Source organism: Dendrobates tinctorius, unplaced genomic scaffold, assembly GCF_039654945.1.
Source record: "Dendrobates tinctorius isolate UK_male_01 unplaced genomic scaffold, ASM3965494v1 ptg000070l, whole genome shotgun sequence".
Classification (NCBI taxonomy): Eukaryota; Metazoa; Chordata; class Amphibia; order Anura; family Dendrobatidae; genus Dendrobates; species Dendrobates tinctorius.
Genome location: NW_027361738.1, coordinates 73,212,861 through 73,232,753, shown reverse-complemented (window position 1 = coordinate 73,232,753; position 19,893 = coordinate 73,212,861). Strand labels below are relative to the sequence as shown.

At 41.6% G+C, this 19,893-nt stretch overlaps 1 long non-coding RNA gene across 1 annotated transcript in view; it reads left to right on the top strand.

The window, feature by feature from the left end:
* Positions 1-16,505, top strand: part of LOC141095958 (uncharacterized) — a 29,421-nt gene extending 12,916 nt beyond the window's left edge. Inside the window, exons 2-3 of the long non-coding RNA XR_012233522.1 lie at positions 12,857-13,012; positions 15,180-16,505. This is a non-coding gene — a long non-coding RNA (uncharacterized lncRNA). The remainder of the gene's footprint in view (positions 1-12,856; positions 13,013-15,179) is intronic.
* Positions 16,506-19,893: the final 3,388 nt, after the last annotated feature.

Genomic DNA, 19,893 nt, shown 5'->3' with positions numbered 1-19,893 from the left:
CAGCTCACCCTGCATTGATCAAAAAGTAATGGCGAATCTTTGCAATATGCCAAAATCTTTTGAGATTGGAATGGCCCATAGACCGGAGAACCGTGGGAATTTCTAGTGTAGTGATCCAAAAATTGGTTCAATAAAATAGCAGAGAGTTTGGGTGTTATGTCTGCAACAAGTAAAACAGAGGTAAAATAGAGGTTTCATACCTTATACATATACAGTATATCCATTAGAAATACCTTGGGGAATGTTTAATGTGTTTAAAATAACTAAAACAAAATCTAAAGTTTTACTATGAAGAAGCAGCAAGTGATTTCTGCGAGAAAAGTTCAAACAACAGATGGGAAATGACATTTCACTTTCTACCAGCGGAGAAATAAAACACAAATCCAAGTTATATTTTGGATTCACTATGATATTAAAAATGTCTGAGAAATATTGAGGCTCCGAGATCAGGCATATTAGCGTCAATAATGGTGAGACTTTGTTTAATACTTTGATCTTGGAATAGAATGAGAAAAGAGAGAACTTTCAGGAGGAAGAGCAGGAGGCAGATGGAGGCAATCGGAATAAGATTTATAACAAACAAGATATACGTAAGTGTGACAACTGTAAACTGTTCTCTATTTCGGTTGTTGTTTTTGTATTGTACGATCGGCGTTGGTTGCTTCTTGTCCTGCATGATGATTATACCCATCATTCTGCCATCTTTCTGCTGCCAATTACTTCCCGTTACATTCAATTTTTATTTTTGAGTTTTATATTTTTTTTCTCCTCTTCTTCCAAAAGTCATAATAACCTTTTTTTTTAATTTTTCATCTACACAACCCTATGAGGCCTTATTTTTTCCAGGATGATTTTATGTATTGGATGACACCATACACTATCATTTACTGTACTGAAAAGTGGGCAAAAAAACCACTTTCCATCAACAGAGTAGCGTACAGTAAAGGCTTGTTTTTCGTTTTTTTACGTGACAAGCTGTTTTTTTTTTATTGGTACCACATTGCGGTACCAAATATAAAATATTGTGATTGCTTTTCTTTTACTTTAACATTTTCGAAAGAGGAGTAAAAATGTAATGTTCCTTAGTCTGTGATCTTGAAAATAGTATACTCATCATCTGACCTGCAAACGCAGTTCCTCGCCGAGTTCTGCTCTCATTTGGAATCAGTCTTTGGATTGGTCTTCTCTTTGGCCTTCAGTCCAGATCTTCCATTGGTGACTAGGCCTCATGTGGCCATGTAAGGCGCAATGCATGCTATTGACTATCAATGTTGTATATTGGAACCCAAATGACAGCAAGTGGTGACCCACAGCATTAACATGCTTCACTCTCCGAGTGACCGTATGAGGCCTAGTCATCACCAGAAGATTCAGACTGAAAACCGAGAAGACCAAACATAAGACCAAACTGGAGATCAAACGAAGACTAAACCCAAGATCAATCCGAAGCAAAATGAGAACTGTACGGGAAAATGCAAAGGCAGGACAGGTGAGGAACAAGCCTGGGATTGGCGAGAACAGTTTTTTTTTCATTTTTAACCCCTTTCTGACCTTATAAAGAATCCAGCAATATGATCGCTGTAGGGTTGTTATTTTGCCAGATTGGTGCAAATCAAATCCCAAAAACATTGAGGAATGTTGTGACTAATTCGATGTATTATGAATTCATTCGCTCATCCATACCACCAATGAAAACTTCAGAATGTCACTAAAGCATATCAAAAGTTTAAGAAAAAGTCACATTTTAAGGGACCAGCACCATAAGTGTACATACTGGTGGTGAGTGGTGACACAAGCATAAAAACTATGCTGACAACCTGATTTTGGCCATGTACTCCCTTATGATGATTCTTATGAGTTCTCATTTCCTTATAATCGATTACCAATCTTCTGACGAAGTAGGAAACATTCTTGTTCATTGGGTGAAATGTTCTTTTGCTTTGTCTAAAAATCATCATTCTTGGCAGCACATTTTCCTGTGTAAAATAGCCATGTGCTGCTGAGAACAATGACAGTCTATACCCACAGAACGATCATTCTGTGCACACACGTGTTGTCGGCTTGTCTAAACAGGCTATTAAATGACTTCCGGTTGGCTTTTACCATCATTTAATGTCCTCAGTCTAGCAGTTTAAATCCAACCTGTAGCGTCTCTATGATCAGGGCAAAGGTGGGGTGCACCAGTTCAATATGGCGGCCATGAATCTTAAGTAAGACCCCAAAGTACTGCCATGTATTTCAATACATTATGTCTTTAACCCCTTCACTACCAAGGGTGGTTTGCACGTTAACTACCGGGCCAATTTTTACAATTCTGACCACTGTACCTTTATGAGGTCATAACTCTGGAACGCTTCCATGGATCCCGGTGATTCTGACATTGTTTTCTCGTGACATATTGTACTTCATGTTAGTGGTAAAATTGCATTCAAATAACTTGCTTTTATTTGTGAAAAAAACGGAAATTTGGCGAAAATTTTGAAAATTTCGCAATTTTCCAACTTTGAATTTTTATGCCCTTAAATCACAGCGATACGGCACACAAAAAACTTAATACATAACATTTCCCACATGCTTACTTTATATCAGCACAATTTTGGAACCAAAATTTTTTTTTGTTAGGAAGTTATAAGGGTTAAAAATTGACCAGCGATTTCTCATTTTTGCAACACCATTTTATTTTTAGGGACCACTTCACATTTGAAGCCACTTTGAGGGGTCTATATGATAGAAAATACCCAAAAGTGACACCATTCTAAAAACTGCACCCCTTAAGATGCTTAAAACCACATTCAAGAAGTTTATTAACCCTTTAGGTGCGTCACAGGAATTTTTTGAATATTAAAAAAAAAATGAACATTTAACTTTTTTTCACAAAAAAAATACTTCAGGTTCAATTTTCTTTATTTTACCAAGGGTAACAGGAGAAATTGGACTGCAAAAGTTATTGTGCAATTTGTCCTGAGTACGCTGATACCTGATATGTGGGGGGGAACCACTGTTTCGGCGCATGGCAGACCTCAGTAGGGAAGGAGCGCCGTTTGACTTTTTCAATGCAATATTGGCTGGAATTCAGATCGGACGCCATGTCGCGTTTGGAGAGCCCCTGATGTACCTAAACAGTGGAAACCCTCCAAGTGACCCCATTTTGGAAACTAGACCCCCCAAGGAACTTATCTAGATATGTGGTGAGAACTTTGAACCCACAAGGGCTTCACAGAAGTTTATAACGTACAGCGGTACAATTAAAAAATCATATTTTTTCCACAAAAATGATCTTTTCACCCCCAATTTTTATTTTTCCAAGGGTAATAGGACCCTAAAAGTTATTGTGCAATTTGTCCTGAGTACGCTGATACCCCATATGTGGGTGTAAATGACTATTTGGGCGCATAGCAGAGCTCGGAAGGGAAGCAGCGCCATTTGACGTTTTTGGCTAGATTTGAGATCGGACACCATGTCGCGATTGGAAAACCCCTGATGTACCAAAACAGTGGAAACCCCCCACAAATGAAACCATTTTGGAATCTAGACCCCCCAAGGAACTTATCTAGATGTGTGGTGAGAACTTTGAACCCCCAAGGGCTTCACAGAAGTTTATAACGTACAGCAGTACAATTAAAATATCATATTTTTTCCACAAAAATGATCTTTTCACCCTCAATTCTTATTTTTCCAAAAGTAACAGGACCCTAAAAGATATTGTGCAATTTATCCTGAGTACGCTGATACCCCACATGTGGGGGTAAACCACTATTTGGGCGCATGGCAGAGCTCGGAAGGGAAGCAGCGCCATTTGACGTTTTTGGCTGGAATTGAGATCGGACACCATGTCGCGTTAGGAGAGCCCCTGATGTACCAAAACAGTAGAAACCCCCCACAAATGACACCATTTTGGAAACTAGACCCCCCAAGGAACTTATCTAGATGTGTGGTGAGCACTTTGAACCCCCCAGTGCTTCACTGAAGTTTATAACGTCCGGGCGTGAAAATAAAAAAATCGTATTTTTTCCACAAACATCATCTTTTAGTCCCCATTTTTTTATTTTCACAAGGGTAACAGGAGAAATTGGACCCCAAAAGTTGTTGTCCAATTTGTTCTGAGTACGCTGACACCCCATATGTGGGAGATAACTACTGTATGAGGACACGTCGGGGCTCGGAAGGGAAGTAGTGACGTTTTGGAATGCAGACTTTGATGGAATGGTCTGTGGGTGTCATGTTGCCTTTGGAGAGCCCCTAATGTACCTAAACAGTGGAAACCCCCCACAAATGATCCCATTTTGGAAACTAGACCCCCTGAGGAACTTATCTAGATGTGTGGTGAGTACTTTGAACCCCCAAGGGCTTCACAGAAGTTTGTAATGCCCAGGCATGAAAATAAAAAAATCGTATTTTTTCCACAAACATGATCAATTAGTCCCCAATTTTTTTATTTTCCCAAGGGTAACAGGAGAAATTGGACCCCAAAAGTTGTTGTCCAATTTGTCCTGAGTACGCTGATACCTTATATGTGGGAGAAAACTACTGTATGGGCACACGTCGGGGCTCGGAAGGGAAGTAGTGACGTTTTGGAATGCAGACTTTGATGGATTGGTCTGCGGGTGTCATGTGCGTTTGGAGAGCCCCTGATGTACCTAAACTATTGAAACTCCCCACAAGTGACCCCATTTTGGAAACTAGACCCCCCACGGAGCTTATCTAGATGTGTGGAGAGCACTTTGAACCCCCAAGTGCTTCACAGAAGTTTATAACGCCTGGGCGTGAAAATAAAAAAAACATTTTTTTCCGCAAAATTATATTTTTGCCCCCAATTTTTTATTTTCCTAAGGGTAACAGGAGAAATTGGACCCCAAAAGTTGTTTTGTAATTTGTCCTGAGTAGGCTGATACCCTACATGTGGGGGTAAAACACTGTTTGGGCGCATGGCAGAGCTTGGAAGGGAAGGAGCACCATTTGACTTTTTCAACGCAGAATTGGCTGGAATTGAGATCAGACGCCATGTTGCCTTTGGAGAGCACCTGATGTGCCCAAACAGTGGAAACCCCCCAATTATAACTCCAACCCTAACCTCAACACACCCCTAACCCTAATCTGAGCCCTAGCCCTAACCCTAGCCCTAACCCTAGCCCTAACCCTAACCCTAACCCTAGCCCTAACCCTAGCCCTAACCCTAGCCCTAACCCTAACCCTAGCCCTAACCCTACCCTAACCCTAACCCTAGCGGGAAAATGGAAATAAATACATTTTCTTTTAGTTTTATTATTTTTCCCTAACTAAGGGGGTGATAACGGGGGGTTTCATTTACGATTTATGGCGGTTTTTATGTTTGGTGGCTGTCGCACGCTAAAAGACGCTTTTTATTGTAAAAATAGTTTTTGCATCACCACATATTGAGAGCTATAATTTTTCCGTATTTTGACCCACCGAGTCATGTGAGGTCTTATTTTTTGCGGGACGAGTTGACGTTTTTATTGGTACCATTTTCGGGCACGTGACATTTTTTGATCGCTTTTTATTTCGATTTTTGGGACGCAGAATGAACAAAAACCAGCGTTTCATGAATTTCTTTTGGGGGGGTGCGTTTACACAGTTCCGCGTGCGGTAAAATTGATAAAGTGGTTTTATTCTTCGGGTCAGTATGGTCACAGCGATACCTCATTTAGGTCGTTTTTTTATGTTTTGTCGTTTTTTTGCAATGAAAACAATTTTATATAAAAAATAATTATTTTTGTATCGCTTTATTCTGCGAGCTATAACTTTTTTATTTTTTTGCGGATGATGCTGTATGGCAGCTCGTTTTTTGTGGGACAAGATGATGTTTTCAGCGGTACCAAGCATATTTATATGCGTCTTTTTGATCGCGCGTTATTGCACTTTTTGTTCGGTGGTATGATAATAAATCATTATTTTTTGCTTTGTTTTTTATTTTTATTTTTTAAGGGGTTCGCTAAAGGGGTTAACTAATGGGACAGTTTTATAGGGCAGGTCATTACGGACGCGGCGATACCAAATATGTGTACTTTTATTGTTTTTGGGTTTTTTTATTTTGAAAAAATGGATTTATTGGGGAATATTTTTTTTTTTTTTTACTAATTTATTTAGCGATTTTTTTTTAATTATTTTTAACACTTTTTTTTTTTTTTTTTTTACTTTATTACCTTGTCCCAGGTGGGACATCACTGTCCTGTGACAGATCGCTGATCTGTCACATCACAGATCACTGTGACAGATCAGCGATCTGTCACAGGCACTGCTGCAGACTTCCTCATGCCTGCGCTTTGCAGGCACTGAAGAAGCCAGCTTCCTCAGGCCCCCGAAGGCCCCCGTCGCCATCTTGGATTTGGGGGCCTGGAGGAAAGGAGCCCCCCGCAGCAGCGCTGCACATTGCGCTGCCGTGGGGGGCTCAGGGAAGCACGGAGGGAGCCCCCTCCCTGCCGATGCTTCCCTTTAACCCCCGGTACACCGCGATCGCGTTTGATCGCGGTGTGCAAGGGGTTAACGTGTCGGGGGCGGTCCGTGACCGCCCCTGACACATTGTGCCGGGTGTCAGCTATGATAATTAGCTGACACTCGGCCGCGATCAGCGGCGCTCACCACGTGGGCGCCGCTGATCGCGATGACGTAATATTCCGTCCATGGTAATTAGGTCCATGGTCACATGGACAGAATATTACGTCAATTGTAGGTAAGGGGTTAAAATTACAATTAAGTTTAAATATAAAGTTTTAAAATTACAAATAAATTGAAATATAAAATTGTTAAAAAAACTAAAGACAGTATGAAGAAATAAAAAAAGCTGATTTGGGGGCATCACTATACCACTTGGTAACTGTTAGATTATCTGATTAGTAAAAGATGCAGCTGACCCGCATACACCCAATAAAGAACATAATGATTGTCCATCTATTTTACTTCATGGGATGGGCAAAGAAGCTAGATTGTGATTCTTCACAGTTCAGTGATGCCGCACTAGACCATAGGCCATAAGAGGAAGGCCGTCATGACAGGGTTGAGAGGGATAGAAGATGCTGCGGTTGATGGAGAAGATAATATAGCGTAAGGGGTTAATTTACTGAACTGTGCTGAGCGGGGCTGGGTTTACTACATGGGAGGGTCAAAGGAAAGGGGGTCAGGGGCTGCTAGTATAAATAGGGGGAGCCATCTTAGAGGGACAACCATTTTAGGTACCCCTTAGTACCTGTAGGAATCTCCCACCCACACCCCCTTTCTGCTTTGGGTTATGATTATATGGGGTTCTTAATTCCTTTGTTTCAGTGGGAACCTTGTGTGCGATACGGGCATTCCAAATTATTACATATTATTATTTACTTGTATGTTATTGTCACAGCAGTGGGCGTGGGGGTGGTCCTCGAAGTTGGTGAGGCTGGACGCTCTGGGGGGGGATCGGAATGAGGTCCTGGACTCCCTCCAGCGTGGGCTCAAGTGGACGAGCATTTTAGGTATCCTGATGAAGGGATAAAGGGGATTTGGATATGGTAATCATTTATGGCCAGGCGGGTTGTTTTTGGTGCCTCTGAGCTGGTGCTTTACGGCTGGAGGTAAGACTCGACCTTGGGCCATGTTGGTTTATTAACATCATGGGTTCTTGGTTTCGGGGGCTTCGAGGACAGCCCCTCCGGGTTGTGAATTACTGTAAATTGTTTGTTTATATGTTAATAAATGGCTGCTGTGGCCAAATTATCCAAACAACAAGTGCATTTGTCTTCATTCAATTTACGAGGGAATAAGAGGGGGGGAGAGGGGCCAAGGGACTGGGAAAAAATGGGGTATGGGTTTGTCTTGAATGTTGGTAAAGGGTATAGAAGCTACGAGTAATCTCAAGTACCCCTTTGTCAAGGCGTTACACTTTATTCTTTGTCTTTGAACTGGGTACTATCTACTGTCTGAGAATCCTTTAGTATAGGAACCGAAGCCATAGACAAATTACTCCTAACTTCTAAGTCATCAGTCCAAAAATTTCCAGCAGATGAGATGACATGTCCATGGAGCCGACTTATTTATGAGACATGTCATCCCCATATTGCATGGCAGATGCCAGGATCGGGGAACAGACTATGGTCTACCAAGCAAACATATGTCCCAGGCTCGGCGTGCAAAGATTTGTTATCTCAGTCCCATCCTGCCCGGTTTCAGTCTTGTCTGTTACTTGGCTGTCAAAACGATGCCGGCGCCAAGACAATGTGCGATCGAGGTCTTCCATGCATTTCATTAGGTGTTGTTTATGGGAGCTTTACCGCGGCACATTAAGATATATCACTCTCCTTAAGTGGATTATCAATCTGTGATTTTTGTAAACAAATTTGTTTTGTGTTTTCTTCTTTTGGGAGATTTTTTTTAAGTTTATTTTTTATCAGCTCAGTCTCCCTTAATGCTTCTACATTCTTCATGTAAGTAGATCCATGACAGTTCTCTATAGTAATTACTCATTACATTGTATGAAATTACATGGATGAAATGTATTTAAAATAGTAAATATGCGTCCTTAAAGGCAAAATGCACTGCAGAACTACTTAAAGGGGTTGTCCAACTTTGGGAATATTTTTCATTATTTTATTAAAATGTATGTGTTTGGGGCCAAAAATAATTTTTGCAATTGAGTTATATTAGGGATGCTCGGATGCTCGTTACAAGTAACGAGTAAAATGGGAGCCAATGGGAAATCTGAGCATTTTTCCAGCAGACTCTACAAGGAGGTCTGGATTTGCCGGATTTAGACCCGGCTATCTATATACATACCCCAGGCTAGTGGGTGCAGCATCGCTCTCCATATACTCGGCTCAATAGAATTGTATGGACCTAGGTCGTGTCCACTGGCCGTGGGCAAGTATAACTCATACATACCCTCCGTTCACGGGTCTGAAACAAGTGAATCACCAGCAGTAAACAGTGCGTGCGCTGGGGAGATCCATAAGTCTGCAGTCACACAGAGAACTTGAAATTTACATGAAAAAAAAATTCAGAAACATTTTTTCCTGTATAATAACTTGTATATAAGGGAAAATTTTAAAAGGATTAAAAAAAAAAATAAAAGTGTGTAAAAAAAATTGGAAATGTTAGTGTAATTTATGAAGGAACCAAGAAGTGACAAAAATTAGGGACTCAGATACACCCTGAATTTGACATAAAGCCTGATCTATTGCCTTAGCATACAGTACTTATCTAACTATCCCTGTTTTGCCCAAGCAAAATTTTCTTCAAAACCAGAACCCTCGTATCATCTGTTCACACACCGTACATGCACTTAATAGACCTCTGTGTCCATAAACATACTGGCTGGTGACCAGTTCATGCAGCATTACGTGAACTGAACACTTTAGTTATTACATACAGTACATTAATGGCTGGACCGTACAATACAAGTAATTGTTACCATCCACCTTTCGTGTCCCCCCCTATTTCCTCATAGATTGTAAGCTTGCGAGCAGGGCCCTCATTCTTTTTGGTATCTGTTGATTTATGTGATTATTGTTATGCTGTAATTGTTCTGCCTTCATACACGTTGACACGGTGTGCACTCTAGCATTCAGCATAAACCACCTTCTATCTTCCAACATAAGCAGACCGTTCTCTGTAGTCTAACTTGTTTATTGGTGAAGCGTATAGAACATGCGGTAAAACTATAAAGAATACAAACGACATGGGTAAGTATTGGGCAGATGATCACACAGCTAACGCAATTACAGGAAGTATACAGTGAGATGCAAACTTTGCATAGAAACACACAGGTGTGTTGTGAACTCTCTTGATCTGACTTTTGATTCGGTGCTCCCTCTGGTGGATGTTGCGGGTAGTGGAGCTGGCCATGTTGACAGAAGTCTATCACCTGAAGATGATGATTGGAAGTCAGGGGTTACACTACTTTGCTGTGTGGGTTCAGCATTATTCCCTGCTGGGATTTATGCTGGACCCCGCTCATATGTCACAGCTTATGTCATTCTGTTCAGTATTGCTAATCCCCTGTTATATTAGTATCTTTTGCTTTGCTTCCAGGTCACACCAGAATGCTGATCTAGTGGGGGAGAGGTCGTGTGGCCTCAGTGTTTTTGTATATCAGACGTTTTGGATTTTTTAGGGTTTTTGCACGATTGCAGACAGTATCTTTTCTGTCCTGTCCTATCTAGACAGTTTGGGCCCCATCGTTTTCTCACTCTATTTTCTGCCTGCGTTTGTGCCTCATCTTGTCTCACCGACAATATATGTTTGGGGGCTATCTATTCCTTTGGGGTTCTACTCCGGGGCATTTAGCTTTCCCCTTTCTTGCTTTAGGCTTAGTTAACTCATTGTTTTTTAACAAAACCGACACCATGGGTAAATATAGTAAGCATGCTCATAAATAGAGCAAGGGTAACTCCCTAAACAATTGAGACCTACAACAATAAAGGAGCATAATACCCTCAATAATACAAATGAAGAAATAAGAAATATATAAATTTTTATTGCACAATCAAATGACATACAAAAAAACAAAAAACATAAAAAGTAAAAAATATCAAAGTAGTACCAAAAAGTGGAGTATCGGTGAGGATACAAAAAGATCCGCCTCCAGATGCGCACATCGCGGGAGACATGTTAAATAAGGGCAAGGAACTATGGGCACTACCGACGTCCTGAGGAAGATTGAGGGTTTGGCTCTGGAGCCGGACATGTACCTTGTCACGGCCGACGTCGAGTCTCTGTACACCAGCATCAACCATTCGGATGGCTTGGCGGCTGTACATTTTTTTCTAGAGATGGGTACATGTATACATATATATAGATGTACTGTGATTTCTTTTTCCCTTTTATTTATGTACATTTTCATGGTTAAGTGTCTCTATACATAAAGGTTAAAAACAATCTCTATAATTGATGTTCATGCATAATGTGTATGTATCACTGTTTATTTTCTTATTAGCATGCACATCATGTTGCATTATCCTTTTATTCAGTTGTTTATTCAATCCAAAGCCTTTTATGCTATTATGGGCCATTCTTCTTAGATCTATTCTTATGTAATCATGCGTGCCCATTGTTCCTTGCCCTTATTTAACATGTCTCCCGCGATGTGCGCATGTGGAGGCGTTCCCGTTCTGCCTGAGTCGCCGAGGGCCTCCGCGTGATGACGCTGTGTTCCATTGACGTCAGAGGGATTTTTCCCTTGGAGCGCATCGTCATCGGAGGGCCGGAAGTGACACAGTAGTGGGCAGAGTTTCGCCGCACATGCGCCGTTGGATCGCGGTGCACTAATCGTGTACACCTGGAAGCTCAGGATATAAATAGGTACACATTATGACTTCCCTATCGCCCCCCGAGGAAGCCCAGTGAGCGAAACGTTTATTGGGGCACGGTCCTGGCTGATCATCGTGCACATTCATCCACTTGGGTAAGCACCTTATATACTATGTACATTGCCTGCATGATGTCCCGCACTTTAGTTAGGGAATGGCGGCTCTTTTCATCTCTTCCCCTATTTTGTCCACTTGTTATCCTTTTGAACGGCCCTATTGATTATATGGTAACTTTTGCCTGTGGCTTTAATAGTCTTTTTTAAAAGGATTACTTATTTATCTATTGTGGTATCTCATTGATGCTTGGTATTCACACTGGTGGCTGACTTTGCTATTTATGTGTTGTGATCCACTTTGGTATATACATTCTTGTAGACTGTGTAGGGTTTGGTGCTTGTAACTTTTGTGCAATGTGATCTAGTCCAGATCTTTTTGTATCCTCACCGATACTCCACTTTTTGGTACTACTTTGATATTTTTTACTTTTTATGTTTTTTGTTTTTTTGTATGTCATTTGATTGTGCAATAAAAATTTATATATTTCTTATTTCGTCATTTGTATTATTGAGGGTATTATGCTCCTTTATTGTTGTAGGTCTCAATTGTTTAGGGAGTTACCCTTGCTCTACTTATGAGCATGCTTACTATGTTTACCCATGGTGTCGGTTTTGTTAAAATTCTATGTATACTGTGTGTTTTCACAGCTAAGTTTCCCGAACGGATGGATTGTAGAGCCCGGGAGAAAACGTGGCTCAGTAAACTAGATGAAGTGTTTGGTGAGGAGCAAAATATTGCTTTTAATTCCAGAGAAACAGATGAAATGGTGATCAAATTGAAACATCTTTGTAACAGGAAAACTCGCATTTGGTGGAATAAAGCCTTTTTAGAGCGTTATCTTGCTAAGGGACTAATACCAAGAGGTTTACACATACAAGTATTTCCCTCATTCACTATTGAGGACGAAGGGTTTAAGAAACAATGGGAGTCTCTATCATCAACTTGCTCTAAAGGCTTTATGGACTTATTGATGAAAATGAATTCAAATACTCTCTTGGAAATAGAGGCAGAGATCAATCAGATCCAAGATCAGCTATTTGCTAAAATGTCCCCTGAAGCAGTATCCAGATTCAATAAGGATTTGGACTGTGATTTCCAAAAATGGGAAAAAAAAATTGTAACAGCAAAGACTAAGAAATATCAGAGGGATGTCTCAGATTTTGGAAGTAATCATGTGTATAGATGGAAGAGGAAACCAAGACGAATCACGGATATCAAAAGAGGCAATTCCTTCTCCTCGATCTCATCTGTTGATGAAGATCCTGTACACACTAGTCATCTGAGCTCTGTTTACCAGGAGAGAGTGGGCCAGGGAAAGACCTCTGCTAATAATGGAAAAGCTCCGAATAAGCGCAAATTAACTCCACCCTAGTCATTGGAGAAAAAAACAAAAAGTAATAATTTAGAGGTAATTAACCTTTCGAGTCATGTTCTTACGCAAGCGCAACGGGAAGTTCTTAGTTTAGGTCTCTCTTTTGTGCCCACTAACAACTTCAACTTTTTTTCAGCTATGAAGGATCTGCAGCTCTTCCTAAGAAAAATTGTTCTTCATAAATTACATACCAAATCAACACGGGATTCTTCCTTTTTTCATTCGGTCGAGGAACATGAAGCATTGACCATCCTGGAGGAACTTGAGAGGGAGAGTTCCCCTTCAGCCTCAGGTAACTTTCCTGCTTCTGTCTACCCTAGATCCACCACGTTCCCCCCCTTTTCATTGTGTCCGCAGATTGAGATAATTAATAATTGGTCCTGGTCAGAGGAGAGGTGATAATTTGACACGTATACAACGCCAGGCACTAAAAGAGTTGAAGTCTTTGCATGACATAGTAATAAAACCTGCAGATAAGGGGGGAATGTGGTTATCTGGCAGACAGTTAAGTATGAAAAGGAGGCTCTTAGACAGCTGAGAGATTGGGAAGCCTATACCCTCCTTCCTCAAAATCCTCTGAAGTCCTTCTCGAATTCTCTTTTTACAATTCTGGAACAGGCCTTCAGGAATGGGGTTATACCGAAAAAGGTCTTTGATGGCCTTGTGACTGCTGTTCTGGTAGTTCCCACTTTTTATTTACTCCCCAAGATCCATAAGGATCCGGTGGAGCCCCCAGGGCGTCCTATTGTCTGTGGCATAAGAGGGCTATGTGACCCGGTGTGTAAACTTATTGAATATTACCTGCACCCCGTGGTCGAAACTTTGCCCTCCTATGTCAGGGACACTACCGACGTCCTGAGGAAGATTGAGGGTTTGGTTCTGGAACCAGACATGTACCTTGTCACAGCCGACGTCGAGTCTCTGTACACCAGCATCAACCATTCGGATGGCTTGGCGGCTGTACATTTTTTTCTAGAGATGGGTGACTTGGACCCCCCATGTGGGCCCTGATCATGGAGCTTCTGGAGTTTGTTTTAACCCATAATCACTTTACGTTCAAAGATCGGTTTTATTTACAGTGCAGGGGCACTGCGATGGGGGCGGCGTGCGCCCCGTTGCATGAAAATCTCTTTCTCCGGTATGTGGGAGAGGGACTTGTTTGGGGGCGGGGTGGGCGCCTCCTCCCACGCACTCTGCTGGTATAGGTACATCGACGATGTCCTTTTGATTTGGCAGGGTCCCGAGCCTGGTCTTCGGGACTTTTTCAGCATGTTGAACGTAAATAATCGGATTATTAAATTGACCTATAAATGTTCCAAAACGAATATTGACTTCTTGGGTATAAAAATCATAGTGCAGGAGGATGGCACTCTCTCCACCGATGTTTTCCGCAAGGAAACATCGGTAAATGCACTTTTACATGTGACATCCGCGCATATGCCCTCCACTATTCGGGCCATTCCAAAAAAGTCAATTTCTTCGCATAAAACGGATTTGTTCATCTGATGGTGTCTTTGAGGACCAGGCTCGCGACCTTTCCCAGAGGTTCCATGATCAGGGCTACAGGAGGAGATGTGTCAAACAGGGCTATCTCCGGGCTAGGGGAACACCACGCAACCAACTGCTTAACAATAGGCAGAGTCGCCCATCTTTGGATCCACCAATTAGATTTATATCAACTTATAATCACCAGTGGTCAGCAATGCGCCAAGTATTGGAGAAACACTGGTCAATTTTGAGATCTGAACCGACACTAAAAAAGATATTGCCAGAACGTCCTTTATTGACGGCCAGGCGCAGCAGAAATTTACGCGACCTACTGGTGAGAAGCCACTATATAGCCAGCCCCCCTGATGTTTTTGGTGCTGGTGTGCAGAGATGGGGCTGTTTTCCGTGTGGGTCGTGTCTAGCTTGCAGAAATATTTCACGGGCCACTACTTTTTCCACCTCAACCTCTACTAGTGGGAACTATCGGATCACCTGTTACATTTCCTGTAGCACATGCTATGTAGTTTATCTGGCAACGTGCACATGTGGCCTGAGTTATGTAGGTCTAATATCACGGGAATTCCGTGTTCATGTCAGGGAGCATATTCGATACATTAGGTCTGCCAGGGAGGCCGTTGATGTGACCACTTTGAAGACGATTCCCTGACATTTTCGACTGCACCACAATTGTAACACTGCTGAGTTGAAATTTATTGGTATCGACCGCGTCCAATGCGGTATTAGAGGAGGCAATTTAAAACGCATACTGGCCCAGGTTGAATGTCGGTGGATCATCACTTTAGGAACTCTATCCCCTGGTGGCCTTAATGAAAAACTTTCATTTGTCCCCTTCCTGTAAGGTTACTCATTTCTTTTGGACTTTTTTATTTTTCTTTTTTCTCTGGTTTTTATTGTTAATTTTCTTTTGTGTACTTGATTTTAACTGTTTTTCTTCGTTTTTATTACTATAGTAACGACTCATCATTGTAGTATTTGTATATTCGCTTGATTCTTGGATGTCCGGGTACCTTTGGGCAAGAAATTGATTGATCTATTTTTGGGCTATTTATCAAGCTGGAACGGTTCAAGAATCAGGTCTCAACTTATGACTGACTATTAAATCTATGGAATAAATGCATCTAATGTTTTGATGATCTGTATATGCTGATTTTTATAAATTCCATCTGTATGTTTATACATCATTGTACTTAGCCATCGGTGCATACTTCTACATGTACACATATATATAGATGTACTGTGATTTCTTTTTCCCTTTTTAGTTATGTACATTTTCATGGTTAAGTGTCTCTATACATAAAGGTTAAAACAATCTCTATAATTGATATTCATGCATAATGTGTATGTATCACTGTTTATTTTCTTATTAGCATACACATCATGTTGCATTATCCTTTTATTCAGTTGTTTATTCAATCCAAAGCCTTTTATGCCATTATGGGCCATTCTTCTTAGATCTATTCTTATGTAATCATGCGTGCCCATAGCTCCTTGCCCTTATTTAACATGTCTCCCGCGATGTGCGCATGTGGAGGCGTTCCCGTTCTGCCTGAGTCACCGAGGGCCTCCGCGTGATGACACTGCGTTCCATTGATGTCAGAGGGATTTTCCCTTGGAGCGCATCATCATCGGAGGGCCGGAAGTGACACAGTAGTGGGCGGAGTTTCGTCGCACATGCGCCATTGGATCGCGGTGCACTAATCGTGTACACCTGGAAGCTCAGGATATAAATAGGTACACATTATGACTTCCCTATCGCCCCCCGAGGAAGCCCAGTGAGCGAAATGTGCATTGGGGCACGGTCCTGGCTGATCACCGTGCACATTCATCCACTTGGGTAAGCACCTTATATACTATGTACATTGCCTGCACGATGTCCCGCACTTTAGTTAGGGAATAGCAGCTCTTTTCATCTCTTCCCCTATTTTGTCCACTTGTTATCCTTTTGAATGGCCCTATTGATTATATGGTAACTTTTGCCTGTGGCTTTAATAGTCTTTTCTAAAAGGATTACTTATTTATCTATTGTGGTATCTCATTGACGCTTGGCATTCACACTGGTGGCTGACCTTGCTATTTATGCGTTGTTGTGATCCACTTTGGTATATACATTCTTGTAGACTGTGTAGGGTTTGGTGCTTGTAACTTTGTGCAATGTGATCTAGTCCAGATCTTTTTGTATCCTCACCGATACTCCACTTTTTGGTACTACTTTGATATTTTTTACTTTTTATGTTTTTTGTTTTTTTGTATGTCTTTTGATTGTGCAATAAAAATTTATATATTTCTTATTTCTTCATTTGTATTATTGAGGGTATTATGCTCCTTAGTTAACTCTTTGGCTGTGCCGAGGAGTCTAGGGCATCGTAGGCACATCCCACAGCTAATGCTAGTTGTGTTGTTAGGTTTAGGGGTCTGCAATCCGCTAAGTTACCAACCTTTCTGGTTTCCAGGTTTCTTAGCTAATTCGGTAATCCTTCTTGGTGACTGAATCATAACACAGGTGTCTAATTACATCTGCTGTGCACTGGCTGCCATACAGTTAATAACATCTCTGAACAAAACTGCATTGCAAGAAAGATATTAATCTTACCAGATATGCTTTACCCGGATAACGAACTCAAGTAGGGTAGTTACAGGAGGACAGATAAACACGTGTGTCCTCATGAAATACATAAAAGAAAATGGCATCTCCCTCATCCCAGAATACATTGCTTCATTCTCACAATGCATTGCTTCAATCCAACAGTGCAACACTTCTGTTAAGGACACAGGCTGTAAATGCTATTTAAGACACAGCTATAAATTCAGCCACCACTAGATGGTACTAACCAAACAGTACATAATGCAAACATATTCGCCCTATATTCAGACTACAGAACAGTAATGTCTTTTGTCTGTACTAGTCCCCTCTAAAATGTAAAGTGCTGCGGAATATGTTGGCGCTATAGAAATAAAATAATTATTATAGAGGAGGGCATCATACACATTCTGTTCAAATTGTCATGTAGTGGTGGTACTAATAGGCTCATAAAGGGTATGCAATAAGCTAAGTGCATAAGAGTCTCTAATTATTTGGATCTCTTGTTACAGAGGCATAATGTCACAGAGTGACTGACCAGTGTGACACGACCCAACGATAGGTCGATCACCAAATAGCAAAACAAAAAGCACACCAGGAAACATCAGGGAAAACTTTACCAATGGTGGGCCCTGTCGGTATGGGACAGGGAATGGACACCTCCTGCACTCACCTGCAGAAATACCCTGCTCTTACTAACGTCCCTATATGGGTTTTTTCACCCCGTCGCTGAGCAGGATACCTTAACCCTCACTTGCCCTGCTGCTATCCCTAAGTAGGGAACTGGCAGGTAAAGACACTGGTCCCACCGCTGCACTAAGACAACACAAGGTAAGGTAAGACAGACCCCAAAAGGAACAGGGTAATAAAAATACAACACTTAGCTTTCTGCTGCAAAGTACAGGAGGATTAAGACACCAGGTTCCACGAATAAAGCTGAAGCACCACTGCACCCAGGAAGCTCCAGTCTTCAGCTCGGTCGCTGCAGAATAAACTAACACCGCCAGTCAGCTGATACAACAGGTGACCTTTTAAAGGATGTGGGAGTGGTCACCACACATCAGCTAACCCAGCAGCAATGCAATTACACCAGCAGGCCAGCTGGGGGAAAAAACTGACATTAATCCCCAATGACCTGAAAGAAAAAAGTTTTAATATGAAAAGCTAATATGAAAAGCCATATATGCCACAGATCCAAAAATGGATGGTGACACATATCCCCTTAATACAATTCACAACTGCTGTCCTGCAAGCCATCATCCAAGGGTCAAGAGGAACGTGTGATAAGATTAACTTGCATCGTTTGAGTATTTAATCAATTTCCTTAATTTTTACTCCTCTGTTTTGCAAGTCAACAAACCACAGTATCCCACACAATGGCTAATCCACATATTATCAAACATCTATTTCTCAATTACCCTATGTCTCTACCCTCAAAGATAGCAGACAATGAGTTTGCAGCAAACAGCAATTCCAGAATCACATTCAGGCTAGTATGAACATTAGTCTGTGTTTCTTGACCTACCAAAAAGGCACAAATTCAAAAGTCAACATAAAGATAATAACGTGTATGTCTCCTGGCCTACTGAATATTTTTGTCTGGATAATTAAGATTTAATGCTTTGTAATCACAGGATGGTCATCCAGTCATCCATAGACCCTTGAAGGCAACAAATGGAGGGCCCCGTTCAAATCTTGAACATTTAAAACACTTTATGTGCTGCTGTCATCTGGTGGTGTGGAAAAGTCAGGGCTAATCCAAGCTTTGTTGATTTTTATCAGAGTGAGCCTGTCAGCACCTTCTGTTGACAAGCAAAAGCCCTTGCCTGTTATGACCCCTCCGTTGGCAGTAAAAACCCGCTCAGACAAGATGCTAGCAGCAGGGCAGCATAACACCTCCAAGGCATAGAGGGACAGCTCATGTCAGGTGTACAACTTTGAGACTCAATAGCTGAAGATCGCATTAGGGAGTACGGTGATTTTGTTGGCCAGTTATTGCTTGACCATTTTTAAAAACTTTTACTCTGTAACAAAAATACTTGGTCATCAGGGCTTGGACGTTAGAGGGTTTCATGAAATTGGCCCAGGCCATTGACAGTGTACCCCTGCCTCTGCTGTAACTGGTGTGTGTCTCAATCGCCTTTCCTCCTTGGCTGTGTAAGGAAGATTTCCTCCGGCCACTAGCATTGTCTGATGGGAATTTTTTTAAACATGTTTTCCACAATATATCTTCTGGTATTGTACCATTTTAGAATACTTCTCCGTCTCAGGAAGAAGAGATGCAAGGTTCTCCATGTAGCGTGGGTCTAGCAGGGTGAACAATCCAAACATAGAAAAAAGAGACTTAGCACTGCTGCACCACCTCAACCTCAGCACAATGCTTAGAGGTCAAATCACACACATATTGAAAACGCCGTAAAGCCGCTGAGAACGGGTGCTCAATCTATGAAGAAAACAAGTTCAATATCCAAGTGCAAAGAAGTGAAGGATGGCACTCACCGTTCAAATATTGAAGACTTTATTCAAAAATAAGAAACATCGGCATGGGAGCAATGTGTTAGGTATGGACTACGGCCGTTTCGCGCTTCTGCGGGTCCTAGCAGGGTGAACAACTAGTACTCTTTTTTAGCCAAGGTAAACGTAATGCGAGGGTCACGGAAAAAGACAGCAGTACATAAAGACTACTATATGTGGCAAGGTTCCTACAGCCAACACTTCCATGTCTTCACCATGATGACTACTCTCCATCTACATCTCATGTCTTCTTCCATCTCCACCTTGTCCGCATGCAAAGCTTCATGTTTAATTGTCAGCAGGGACTGATTAAGTAGTCACAGAAGCAGGATCATTGTGCTAATGATGGCGTCATCACCGCTCACCATCTTTGTGGAGTCTTCAAAGTCTTGGGGAACCAAACAAATGTCAGACATCCTTGCTCACTCTTCAGTTGTTATGGGCAGAGGCTGACCAGAATACCGATAGGCTTGTTGGAGCTGATATTCCACAACTGCTTGTGCTGGTCACAAAGCCTTTTCAGTTTGTGCAATATGGAGTTACAGCACGTGGTGACATCACACATCAGTCAG